We start from the raw sequence: 12724 nt of genomic DNA on the forward strand, positions 1-12724 counted from the left end.
GTTCATCACTTGAACTTGAACATTTAAAAAAAAACACATTTATACACCACATTACTCAGATTTATTTCTGAATGTACAATACTGGGAAAGCAATTGCTGCTTATTTTTATTTAATTAACAATGAAGGATAAATGACATCAGCAAAGAAATATCAGCCAAAGGGGACCAAGTGTGTTTGTTACAGATCACCTCATTAGCTTGTTTCCAAAATATGTTCACTGGAGTGAAAAGCAATCATGTGACTAGGTGGGTGACAAAACATCTGTTGTATAACTCCAATAAGGCTACTGGGAGTAAGGATAAATTGTGTTCTTTTTTTAATCAGGTTAAGTGGAAATTGAGAGATAGTATATCATTTGTGGTCTTGTCTCAGGCTGCCGTTTCTTCTAAAATAATAATAATAATAACAACAACAACTTAGAAGGTAAGGGTTGTCAATTAAAGTTTTATGCTCTTTTTGTAAGTAAATGATTTCCATCTGCTTTGTAATGAGTACAAATGCTGTAGCTGCAAATTGTCAAAAAAGCAACTATCCCTGTTCTTGAAAAAACACACCAGGGACTGAATGTACTTGTTATCTCTAAATTAAAGATTCTAATAATTTTATAAGATAGATTCTTTGTACAAAATATCAGCTTAATTGTCAAAGCTATTAGTAAATCATGAAGATAAAAAGAGTTGAGCACACAGTTTTCACACTGATCTCAAAATTCACATCTCAGGGAGACTATAGTTACTGGAAAGCATTTCAAATAGTTAACTATGTCAATGATAAGTTATTTAAGTTATTATATGATGCCACGATAGAGCACATTTTTATGATAAAAAAATTGACTCCTCATTAAGTTACCTTGATAATTTAACAAATAAGGTGGGAAATCATACATACAAACACACACACACATTTTGTGTGTATGTGAGAATGAATAATGAATATAGTTTTAGATAGATAAAAATTTGCATTGTTTTAAGAAGAAAGAAAACATTTCCCTTTGTTGTGATCTATTGATAAACCATCCACTTAATCATCGCTCTAAGAATACATTGTACATGGCAGAGTACCATTCCTTTGAGAGAATAGATTATATAATTCCAAATGATCAGAAAACAACACTGATAGAGGCTTTCTCTGTTTTCCTTTTCTGTGTGTCAGTGTCATTCTGCTAATATGTGGAAAATTTGGTACTGGTAGATCATTTAGCAAGTGAAAGGACTCTCTTAACTTCAATGTATTATGAAACTAGGTTCTTATTTTTATATTTTTGGTCATACAACTACCTCTAACAGAGTGTCTTGGAATATTTTGTCCCTAACTGTAAACAAAATATACTATGATTTTATAATTGTGAAAGTGATCCAGAAAAAATTATTGTTCACTTTAGAATATAGCAATGATCATATATTTAATACCTATAGTATAGCCACGTTCCTTCCAAATTTCCAAGTTATGCATTAGTAGTGAACCGTCCCTCTACCTTCTGCCTTTCTTACTGAGCAAATACTGAGAGCCTAGTACCCCACCTGCTCAACCATTTCTTTGTCCTCTTTGCCATTTTCTCAAGTAGATTCTGAGACATTTTCATAAAATACAACTTAAAATATGTCCTACATTGTGTGTCTGTGTGTGTGAATCACATTTATACCCATATGAAAATGACTTCCTGGTATGTTCTTGTTTATGTTCATTTTCCTAGCTTGAATTGATAAATATTTCATGAATTTTACCTGGGTTTATTATAGTCACAAAATAATCCAACCAGTATTTATTTAATATCTTTGATTTGTCCTTCATTAGGGTTAGTACCATGAGGGAGTGCTGGGATAGGTTGACTCTTTAAATGGTGTCTTCAGAGTAGACTTCATTCAGAAGGTAAATTTTAGCAAAAAATTGAAGTAATGAAATCAGCCTTGCAGTTATCTGTGGGAATAGCATTATAGGTACAGGAAACAACTGGTGCAAAAATGTGACTGACTTATTTGAGATAGCAAGAAGATCAGTGTGGCTGGAGTGGAAAAAGAAGGGAGAGTGTAATAGGTGATAAAGTCAGAGAGTTAACAAAGGTGGAACTTGTGTAGGGCTTTGTAAGCTCTTTGTCCCATAGCTGCAAGTAAAGAAGCTTAAGGTATGAAAACAGACCAAATCAGTTTAGATCGCTGTATCCAGAGAGAAGCAACACACTGATCAGCTTATACTACCTCATGATTTGCCTTGAATGTATGGATGGAGGGGCACCTGGCTGGCTCAGTCTGTGGAACATGTGACTCTTAATCTCAGGGTTGTGAGTTTGAGCCCTACATTGGGCATAGAGTTTACTTAAAAAAATTAAATATATATATATGTGTGTGTGTGTGTGTGTGTGTGTACATGGAGCCAGCTTTCTAAGAACCACATGAATCCCCAGACAATTAAAAAAGGATGATGGACACTGCTAAAACAATCATAAATGTCCACTAAATATTGGGAGATTTAAAAATATTTGTGGAAAGGGCCAAGATGCCCTTCAACAGATGAATGGATGAAGATGTGGTCCATATATACAATGGAATATTACTCAGCCATCAGAAAAGATGAATACCCACCATTTGCATCAACATGGATGGAACTGGAGGGGATTATGCTAAGTGAAATAATTCAAGCAGAGAAAGACAATTATCATATGGTTTCACTTATATGTGGAACATAAGGAATAGCATGGAAGACATTAGGAGAAGGAAGGGAAAAATGAGGGGAGGGAAATCAGAGGGGGAGACAAACCATGAGAGACTATGGACTCTGAGAAACAAACTAAGGGTTTCAGAGGGGCGGGGGGTGGGGTGATGGGTTAGCCCAGTGGTGGGTATTAAGGAGGGCATGTATTGCAATGAGCACTGGGTGCTATACACAAACAATGAATCATGGAACACTACATCAAAAACTAATGATGTAAAGTATGGTGACTCACATAACATAATAAAATAAAATTAAAAAAAAAACTAATGAAGTACTATATGGTGACTAACATAACATAATAAAAAAATAAAAAATAAAATTAAAATATTTACAAGATATAGTTTAAAAACAATTTAAAAATTAAGATTCTTTTATCTATCAAAAGAAACTCCACACATCAGCTTTTTCTTCGTGTTTACTGTGAAACGGACCAATCTTTTTTTTTTTTTTTTTTAAAGATTTTATTTATTTGCGAGAGAGAGAATGAGAGACAGAGAGCATGAGAGGGAGGAGGGTCAGAGGGAGAAGCAGACTCCCTGCTGAGCAGGGAGCCCGATGCGGGACTCGATCCTGGGACTCCAGGATCATGACCTGAGCCGAAGGCAGTCGCTTAACCAACTGAGCCACCCAGGCGCCCCATGAAACGGACCAATCTTTAATGGAGAAATATCTTTCTTTAACCATAAAATTACTTTTTCAAAGACAGTGGTGTGACTGTTTTCTTGATAGTCATTTCTATGCCTTCTCTAGATTCACTGATCAAATAATTACGTTCAGCTAGATAATTGATTGTTGAAGAAATGATGTTTTATTCTACAAGTCCATAATCAAATAATGTGATTTTTTTTTTTACTTTTTTGGTTAAATGACAAGAGATACTCAGAAAATTAGGATTTTTTTGACTATTAAAATATATCAACCCTTATTGAAAATGTAGAGCCCTGGTATTTTAATTTTCTTATAAATCAGCTCCAGTAAACAGCAGCAAAGGAGAAATAGGGCATGTATATCATAGTCTAGTTAAGGAAAATAGTAAAAAATGCAAGAAACTACTACAAAACAACAAAAAATAAATGCTAGTACAATTGAGTAGAACATAAGCAATGGTAGGATCATAATGCCAATCAGCCTTCATGTTTGTCACATAGATGTGTTTGCCTTCTCCCAATTATAGTTTCCACTTAAATCAGAGCTCATACAATGTAAGTAGTATACAAGAAAAACATAATTATTGATTGTGCTTATTTTTGCTTTGAAGACCAAATCCTTTTGATTTAAGGGTTAAAATCATCTAAGTTTGGAGTGCTTCTGTCACTTGTTTGGAAATCACTGCACAGTCAATGAACAGGAAAGGAATGGCTCTGATGTAGATTTTTCTTCAACGAAGACATAAATATATGCCACTGACAAAGTTAACTCTTCTTTGTATGACCTGCCTTATTTTGATTTATACACTTGTAGAAGAAAAATAAATGAGAGTTTAAGGCCTCAGAAATCCAGGAAAGGTCAGCCAGCCCCAGATGTTGGTTCATTTGTCTTCTGCTGCATGTTTATAAATCAAGAAAGGTTATTAGGCACTTAAGATGGTAAGTGGGTGAGTAATGGACAAAAAAACAAAAATAACAAATGATCACTGAACTTCTCAAGTAAACTTGAATAATTATATTACAACTGTCAATCCAATATCTAGCTTTATTGTGGGATTACCTTTGGAAAAAAATGTCCCAATGCTAAATGCCCAGTTTTTGATTATTCACACAAAATGTGGGTCATGACACAAATGAAAATCTAGGACTTTATATTATGTGCTGCATCTTTTACCTTCTGATTTTCCCTCACCATGTTATAGTTTGAGGTGCATTCTAATTGCAAGGTCATGGTTTCATCTAGCTGACCTCTGTTCTCTTTTCTAGCTTTTATCCTTCTTGAAAAAATACACACACACACACACACACACACACACACACGCTCACACCATTCACTTGAGATTCTGTTTGCAGGCATTTTATTCTCCAAATGACATGTACAAATATTTTTTAATGAATTTACTTGCATATTCAGTTATAAAAAGATCAGTTCAGTAAAAAAACATAGAAAATTTGGTAAATTAATTTTTCTGGCAGTTATATTGAGCTGAAAAAAGGTGCTTGGCCCACTAGTTAGGTCAAAATTATTGAACCAATTGTTCACAGAGACATAGTTTCATTAAGTTTTATGTTAAAAAAAATAAGAAAAAAATACGACAAAATGCTGTTTCTGTTCTTAACAATATAAAAATGTTGTTTTTAGTAATTTACTACTTTTTTACAGCTTTAACATATAGCTATGCAAATTATATTCATATTTAAAACAAGGGAGGGATATTACTGATAGAAGTCTGGGTAAAATGATGAATATGATATATTATTATCTTATTTTGAATTCTCCCATACTGGTTCATTTATCTTCTTTAATAACAGAAGCAAGTATTCATTATAAATTTGATAGGAGAATCCATTTTTAATAGTTGTCTCTGTGAAAGTCTGGGCCCCTTTGTTTTAAATGATTAATGTGATTCATATAAAAAGATGATGTTGAAGCACATGGATTTAAGTATATCTTATCTGACTGTAGCATTTTGGGAACTGAATTGAAATAAGAATCCTGTTAATTTTATGCATGTGAAATAAGACAATATTTTATGGATTTGTGAAATGTATCATGTTTATCTAATGTATATCCATTGCTTGCTTTAAGACATCTGGGCTCTGATTGGAATGAACAAAATTCTGTTTGCAATTTGTTCCATTTGGAAATCTCAGAGTTACTGTGTTTCTCTTGATATTTCTATTGAGACGTTTTTGCTTACATTGGTGGAAGAAGTGGAAAGAAGCAGTTATGCTTTGTGACAACCTCAAACCAAATAGATGTGATTTAAAATGATCACTGATATCACTTATTTCTAACATAAATTTTAGTAATTTGTCTATAAATTTAAAATGAAATATTTGAGATTAAATCGGTTATCAAAAACCTCCCAACAAAATTCCAAGACAGGAGAGTTTCACTGATGAATTTTAACAAACATTCAAAGGAGAATTAATGCTAACCCATATCAAACTTTTCCAAAAATCAGGGCACCTGGGTGGTTCAGTTGGTTAAGCATCTGCTTTCAGCTCAGATCATGATCCCAGGACCCTGGAATCAAGCCCAGAGTTGGGCTCCCTGCTCAGTGGGGAGTCTGCTTCTCCCTCTGCCTCTCCCCCTGGCTTGTGCTCTCTCTCTCACTCACGCTCTCAAATAAATAAATAAATAAATAAATAAATAAATAAATAAATAAATAAAATATTTTTTAAAAAACTTCCAAATATTGAAGAGGAGGAAACTATCTCAAACTCATTTTACGAGGCCAGCATTGTCTTGATACCAAAGCCAGAAAAAGACACTCTAAGAAAAGAAAAAATATAGACCAATATCCCTGATGAATATAGATGCAAAAATTATCAGCAAAATATTAGCAAACCAATTTCAACAGCACATTAAGAGGATTATACACTATGATCAAGCAGGATTTAACCCTGGGATGGTTCAACATACACAAATCAATAAATGTAATACAGCACATTAATAGAATTAAAGACAAAAACCATATGATTATTTCAATAGATGCAGAAAAAGCATTTGACAAAGTACAACATCCTGTCATAAAAAAAAAAAACACTCAACAAATTTGGTATTGAATGAACATACCTCAGCATAATGAAGACTATATATGACAAGCCCACGCTAATATCATATTCAATAGTGATAGTTTGGAACATTTTCCTCTAAGATCAGGAATAGGACAAGCATGCCCACTATCAACTCCTATTCAACATACTACTAGAAATTGTAGCCAAAGCAGTCAAGCATGAAAAATAAACAAAAGGCATATAAATCAGAGAAGAAAAAGTAAAATTGTCTTTGTTTGCAGGTGGCATGACATTATACATAGAAACCCAAAAGACCACCAAAGAACTGTGAGAATTAATCAACAGATTCAGAAAGATTGTAGGGTACAAAATCAACATACAAAAATCATTTGTGTTTCTATACACTAACAATAAAATATCTGAAAAAATAAAGAAAACTATTCCATTCACAATAGCATCAAAAACAATAAAATACTTAAGAATAAATTCAGCCAGGGGCACCTGGGTGGCTCAGTTAGTTAAGCATCTGCTTTCAGCTTGGGTCATGATCTCCACATCCTGGGATGGAACCCCACATCAGGCTTCCTGCTCAGCGGGGAATCTGTTTCTATCTATCATCTATCTATCTATCTACCTATCTCTGTTTCTCTCTCTCTCCCTCTATCTATCTCTCTCTCTCTCTCTCTCCCCCTCTGGCCTTCCCCCTGCTTATTCTCTCTCTCTCAAATAAATAAATAAAATCTTTAAAGAAAAGAATAAATTCAACCAAAGAGGTAAAAATATCTACACTGAGAACTACCAGATTCATAAATGAAATTGAAAAAAAAAAAAAAATAGAAAGATGTTCCATGTTCATGCATCAAGAAAATTAATATTATTTTTTAAATGTAAGCTCTATACCCAATTTGGGCCTTGAACTCATGACCCTGAGAGATCAAGAGTCGCATGCTCTGCTGACTGAGCCAGGCAGGCACCCCAGGAAAATTAATATTGTTAAAAGTGCCCAGGGGTGGCTGGGAGCTCAATCAGTTACACCCAACTTTTGATCTCGGTTCAGGTCATGATCTCAGGGTCATAAGACTGAGCCCTGCGTTGAGCTCTGCCCTGGGCATAGAGCCTGCTTAAGATTCTCTCTCTCCTTCACCCTCTGCCTCTTCCCCTGCTTGCTCTCTCACTCCCTCTCTGCCTCTCAAATAGATAAAATAAATCTTTTTTTTTAATTTTATTATGTTATGTTAGTCACCATACAATACATCATTAGTTTTGAGGTGGTGATCCACGTTCAATTGTTTTCATATAACACTCAGGTCTCCATGCAATACATGCCCTCCTAAATACCTATCATCGGGCTAACCAATCTCCTCTCCCCCCTCCCATCTAAAATCCTGTTTGTTTCTCAGAGGCCATAATCTCCCATGGTTTATCTCTCCCTCCGATTCCCCCCCCTTCATTGTTCCCTTCCTTCTCCTAATGTCCTCCATGTTATTCCTTATGTTCCACAAATAAGTGAAACCAAATGATAATTGACTTTCTTTGCTTGACTTATTTCAATTAGCATAATCTCCAGTCCCACCCATGTTGATGTAAAAGTTAGGTATTCATCCTTTCTGATGGCTGAGTAATATTCCATTGTATATATGGACCACATCTTCTTTATCCATTCATCTGTTGGAGGACATCTCAGCTCTTTCCATAGTTTGGCTATTGCAGACATTGCTGCTATGAACATTGGGGTGCATATGGCCCTTCTTTTCACTACATCTGTGTCTTTGGGGTAAATACCGAGGATTGCAATTGCTGGGTCAATTTAACTTTTTAAGAAACCTCCACACTGTTTTCCAAAGTGGCTGTACCAACTTGCATTCCCACCAACAGTGTAAGAGGGTTCCCCTTTCTCCACAACCTCTCCAACATTTGTTGTTTCTTTCCCTGTCCATTTTTGCCATTCTAACTGGTGTAAGGTGGTATCTCAATGTGGTTTTGATTGGAATTTCCCTGATGGCTAATGATGATGAACATTTTTTCATGTGTCTGTTAGCCATTTGTATGTCTTCTTCAGAGAAGTGTCTTTTCATGTCTTCTGCCCATTTTTTGACTTGATTATTTGTTTTTTGGGTGTTGAGTTTGAGAAGTTCTTTATAGATCTTGGATACCAGCTCTTTATCTGTAGTGTCATTTGCAAATATCTTCTCCCATTCGATGGGTTGACTCTTTGTTATGTTGACTGTTTCCTTTGCTGTGCTGAAGCTTTTTATTTTGATGAAATCCCAAAAGTTCATTTTTGCTTTTGTTCCACTAGCTTTTGGAGATGTATCTTGAAAGAAGTTGCTGTGGCCGATGTCAAAGGGGTTACTGCTTATGTTCTCCTCTAGGATTTTGATGGATTCCTGTCTCACATTGAGGTCTTTTATCCATTTTGAGTTTATCTTTGTGTATGGTGTTAGAGAATGGTCGAGTTTCATTCTTCTGCATGTGGCTATCCAATTTTCCCAGCACCATTTACTGAAGAGACTGTCTTTTTTCCATTACATATTTTTTCCTGCTTTGTTGAAGATTATTTGACCATAGAGTTGAGGGTCCATATCTGGTTGCTCTATTCTGTTCCATTGGTCTATATGTCTGTTTCTGTGAAAGTACCATGCTGTCTTGGTGATCACAGCTTTGTAATATAGCTTGAAATCGGGCAACGTGATGCCCCCAGCTTTGTTTTTCTTTTTCAACATTTCCTTGGCGATTCAGGGTCTTTTCTGATTCCATACAAATTTTAAGATTGTTTGTTCCAGCACTTTGAAAAACGTCACTGGAACTTTGATCGGGATGGCATTGAAGGTATATATTGCTCTCGTTGGCATAGACATTTTAACAATGTTTATTCTTTTGATCCATTAGCATGGAATATTTTTCCATCTTTTTGTGTCTTCCTCAATTTCCTTCATGAGTGTTCTGTAGTTCCTAGAGTAAGGATACTTTACTCCTTTGGCTGGGTTTATTCCGAGATATCTTATGGTTTTTGGTGCTGTTGTAAATGGAATTGTTTCTCTAATTTCTCTTTCTACAGTTGTGTTGTTAGTGTATAAGAAAGCAACTGATTTCTGTGCATTGATTTTGTATCCTGCCACATTACTGAATTGCTCTATGAGTTCTAGTAATTTGGGGGTGGAGTCTTTTGGGTTTTCCACATAAAGTATCATGTCATCTGCGAAAAGAGAGAGTTTGACTTCTTCTTTGCCAATTTGAATACCTTTAATTCTTTTTGTTTTCTGATTGTTGTTGCTAGGACTTCTATTACTATGTTGAACAATAGTGGCAAGAGTGGGCATCCTTGACGTGTTCCTGAACTTAAGGGAAAGGCTCTCAGCTTTTCCCCATTGAGGATGATATTCACTGTGGGTTTTTCATAGATGGATTTTATGAACTTGAGGATTGTTCCCTCTACCCTTATACTCTGAAGAGTTTTAATTAGGAAAGGATGTTGTATTTTGTCAAATGCTTTTCTGCATCAATTGAGAGGACCATATGGTTCTTCTCCCTCCTCTTATTATTGTGTTCTATCACATTGTTTGATTTGTGAATGTTGAACCAACCTTGCATCCCGGGGATAAATCCCACTTGGTCGTGGTGGATGATCCTTTTAATGTATTGTTGGATCCTATTAGCTAGGATTTTGTTGAGGATTTTGGAATCCATATTCATCAGGGATATCAGTCTGAAATTCTCCTTTTAGATGGGGTCTTTGCCTGGTTTGGGGATTAAGGTAATGCTGGCCTCATAGAATGAGTCTGGAAGCTTCCTTCTGTTTCTATTTTTTGAACCAGCTTCAGTAGACTAGGTATTATTTCTTCTTTGAATGTTTGGTAGAATTCCCCAGGGAATCCTTCAGGCCCTGGACTCTTGTTTTTTGGGAGGTTTTTGATCACTGCTTCAATCTCATTACTGGTTATTGGCCTATTCAGGTTGCCAATTTCTTTCTGTTTCAGTCTTGGCAGCTTATAGGTTTCCAGGAAGGCCTCCATTTCATCCAGATACTCAGTTTATTGGCATAGAGTTGTTGATAATAATTTCTAATAATTGTTTCTATTTTTTGGTTTTAGTCGTGATCTCTCCCCTTTCATTCATAATTTTATTAATTTGGTTCCTTTCTCTTTTCTTTTGGATAAGTCTGGTCTGTGAATTATCGATCTTATTAATTCTTTCAAAGAACCAGCTTCTAGTTTCTTTGATCTGTTCTACTGTGTTTCTGGTTTCCAATTCATTAATCTCTGCTCTAATCTTAATTGTTTCTCTTCTAATGCGTTGCTTAGGCCTCGTTTGTTGCTTTTTCTCTAGTTCTTTAAGATGTACAGTTAGCTGGTGAATTTGGGATTTTTCTATTTTTTTGAGTGAGGCTTGGATGGCTATGTATTTCCCCCCTTAGGACCACCTTCGCAGTATCCCATAGGTTTTGAACCAATGTGTTTTCATTCTCATTGATTTCCATGAATTGTTTAAGTTCTTCTCTGACTTCCAAATATTCTTGAGCAGAGTGGTCTTTAACTTCCGAGTGTTTGAATTTCTGCCAAATTTTTTCTTGTGATTGAGTTCCAGTTTTAAAGCATTGTGGTCTGAGAATATGCAGGGAATAATCTCAATCTTTTGGTATCAGTTGAGACCTGATTTGTGACCCAGTATGTGGTCTATTCTGGAGAAAGTTCCATGTGTGCTCAAGAAGAATGAGTATTCTGTTGTTTTAGGGTGGAATGTTCTGTATATATCTATGAGATCCATCTGATCCAGTGTGTCATTCAAAGTTCTTGTTTCTTTGTAGATTTTCTGCTTAGATGATATGTCTTTTGCTGAGAGTGGAGTATTGAGGTCTCCTACAATTAACGTATTGTTATCAATAAGACTCTTTATTTTGATTAACAGTTAGCATATATAGATGGCTGCTCCCATGTTGGGGGCATAGATATTTACAATTGTTAGATCTCCTTGTTGGATAGACCCTTCTAGAATGATACAGTGTCCTTCTGTGTCTCTAACTACAGACTTTAGTTTAAAATCTAATTTGTCTGATATAAGAATTGCTACTCCAGCTTTCTATTGAGGTCTGCTGTCATGGAAGGTGGATCTCCATCCCTTCAGTTTCAGTCTGGATGTATCTTTAGGTTCAAAATAAGTCTCTTGTAGACAGCATATGGATGGGTCCTGTCTTTTTATCCAATCTGCAACCCTGTCCCGTTTTATGGGAGCATTTAGCCCATTCACGTTGAGAGTGATTTTTGAAAATATGAATTAATTGTCACCATGTTGCCTGTGAAGACGTTTTTATAGACTGTCTCTGTAAATTTCTGTTTTATATCACTCTTGGGGTCTTTCTCCTTTTATACGATCCCCCCTTAACATTTCATGCAGGGCTGGCTTAGTGGTCCCATATTCTTTCAGTTTCTGCTGGTCGTGGAAGCTTTGCATCTCTCTATCCATTCTAAATGACAGCGCTGCCAGATAATGTATTCTTGGCTGCATATTCTTCTCTTTTAGTACCCTGAATATGTCTTGCCAGGCCTTTCAGGCTTGCCAGGTCTCTGTGGATAGGTCTGATGTTATTCTGATGTTCCTCCCTCTGTATGTAAGAAATCTCTTCCCCCTAACTGCCCTTAAGATGGTTTCCTTGGTTCTAAGATTTGCAAGTTTTACTATTACATACCAGGGTGTTGGCCTGTTTTCCTTGATCTTGGGAGGGGACTTCTCTGCCTCTAGGACACGAATGTTTATTTCATTCCCCAGATTAGGGAAGTTCTCAGCTACGATTTGCTCAGATACATCTTCTAGTCCTCTCTCTCTCTCCACTCCCTCCGGGATTCCAATAATTCTGACATTGGAACGCTTCATGGTGTCACTTATTTCTCTGATTCTATTTTCATGGATTCTGAGTTGTTTTTCCCTGGCCTCCTCTTTTCCCTTTTTATCTGTTAAATTGTCTTCCACATCGCTTATTCATTCTTCTGCCTCACTTACCCTAGCTATTAGATTATCTTGATTAGATTGGATCTCATTGATAGCATTTTTAAGTTCTGCCAATTCAGCTTTCAAATCTGCCCTTAGAGACTCTATGTTGCCATTAATTGATTTCTCCATTCTAGCCATTGTCTTCACAATTGCTAGCCTGAATTCCATCTCCGACATCTTGGTTATAACTGCATCCATTTGTAAATCTGTTGCATAAGTCATAATCTTTGAGTCTTTTCTATTTTGGGGGTTCCTCTTCCTAGTCATTCTGTTGTTGGGTGGTTGAGGATATCTATAGAATCCAAATTATTGACCAGAACCCAAGCAAGATGCACCTGTTTTCTAGGGACCTTAGGGT

Source organism: Halichoerus grypus, chromosome X (assembly GCF_964656455.1).
Source record: "Halichoerus grypus chromosome X, mHalGry1.hap1.1, whole genome shotgun sequence".
NCBI lineage: Eukaryota > Metazoa > Chordata > Mammalia > Carnivora > Phocidae > Halichoerus > Halichoerus grypus.